At 48.6% G+C, this 1,748-nt stretch overlaps 1 protein-coding gene across 1 annotated transcript in view; it reads right to left on the bottom strand.

Moving 5' to 3' along the window:
- Positions 1-1,748, bottom strand: part of hells (helicase, lymphoid specific) — a 119,527-nt gene that overhangs the window by 111,418 nt on the left and 6,361 nt on the right. The gene's annotated exons all lie outside the window — the stretch shown is intronic.

The raw sequence follows: 1,748 nt of genomic DNA, 5'->3' as shown, positions 1-1,748 counted from the left end.
GAACCAACTGGTTCATGGCTGAACAGTATAAACAGATTAATGTCCATAAATTGATTATTAATCAAATGAACTGATTGGTAACAATAATCATGAACTGATTAGTGACAATAGAACCAAAATCACAGACACGACTTGTGACTGATAACAACATCTCACACTGTAATGCATGCAGACAGAAGTGAGCTTAAACAGAGTTCCATGAGAACAACAATATTCATTCTGTTAGAGCACTAAGGACAGAATGTGTCATGGAACGAGCCGTTACATCACGTAGGTAAAGCGAATAAATGAGCAGGGTGTTGACCATGCAGCCGCAGTGCAAATGTCCTGCATTGACATACCATTATACAGAGCAGTCGAAGATGCGATACCCCTGGTCGAGTGTGCTTAGAGGTTGACAGGAGGCCCTAAATCTGATGCTCTGTAGGCTTCAGAAAAGGCCTCACACAGCCAGTGTGACAAGCGCTGGATAGATAACGGCGACCTGCAGAAGCATCTCTATAATGCACAAACAATTGTTGAGTTGAAACGCATTGCAGCTGTGCGCGTTATGTAACACGTCAACGCCCGCACCGGACAGAGAAGATGAAAAGATGCTTCCTCTTCTGATCTGTGGGGGGGGGAAAGACCCCTCCAACGATATCACTCTTGATTTAAAAGAGCTCGTGATGTTTTAGGCATAAAAGCTGGGTTGGTCTTAAATCAGCTGAGCTGCCCGTCAGCCTAATTTCTAAGGCATGACGAAGCAACAGAGAGGGCAAATAATTACTTACCCTCTTAGCGGGTGTTAAAACCAGCAGCAGGGCTGTTTAAAGAGACAAGAATTTAAGTGAAAACCTGATCCAGAGGCTCAATCGGAGCTTTGATCAGGGCTCGCAGGACCAGCGTTAAATCCCACTGTGGAACAAGTGGACGTGAAGCAGGCCTGTGTCTCTGAACATCTTTTAGAAAAACGCTTCATCAGCGGGTGATTAAAAGCTGTTCTGTCTCCGAAACCTTTGTGGCAGGAATAGATGACTGCAACGTACGTTAAAGCGTACTGAAAGCCAACTCCCTATCCATCAGCTGTTGTAGAAAAAACAACACGCCGCTTAAAAGCATGAGGTGGCCTCTAAACCTTCTCTGTACACCAGCGCTGAAAAGCCGTCCCCTTTGATGTGTACAGAACTGTGGTAGATGCAGCACGTGAATCTTGAATTGTGCACACTATCTCCTGAGGGAGACCCATCCTCTAAGTGGGACCGCTCAGCGGTCAGACCCACAGGTGTTGACCTATTTCTGGGTAACTCTTGGTCGCTCCTCCTGCCTGAAGGAGAGCATCCTCCCTCCACGGCAGTTCCACGGCGACCCGACAACAGACGTTGCAGGCCTGGGAACCATGGTGTGTTCACACGCCGGGAGCCACCAGGAGAGCTGTCAATCCCTCCTCCTGAACTCGGTTCAGGAACCGTAAAAAACAGAGGAGGTGGGGGAAAAGAAACGCGTATAAAAGAGTTTTGGGCCACGGGCTGTGAGCAAATGCGTCCCCCCCCAGCGATGGATCGTCTCGCGGGCTCAGGGAAAACCATAGTTGACACTGAGCGTTCTTCTTGCATCGCAAACAGGTCCACAGCTGCTTTGCCAACTTCTGCTGCGTCTGAAAACATCAGATCTGGATGGAGGGTCCAGTCCACGTGACGTGGGCCGCCCCTGGACGTCACATCTGCCCTTCTGTTCAGAACACCGGATATGTAAAACCGCTCTAATAG

This window comes from Nematolebias whitei, chromosome 1 (assembly GCF_014905685.2).
Source record: "Nematolebias whitei isolate Nwh7 chromosome 1, NemWhi1, whole genome shotgun sequence".
Taxonomy (NCBI): domain Eukaryota; kingdom Metazoa; phylum Chordata; class Actinopteri; order Cyprinodontiformes; family Rivulidae; genus Nematolebias; species Nematolebias whitei.
This window is presented reverse-complemented; position numbering and strand designations above follow the sequence as displayed.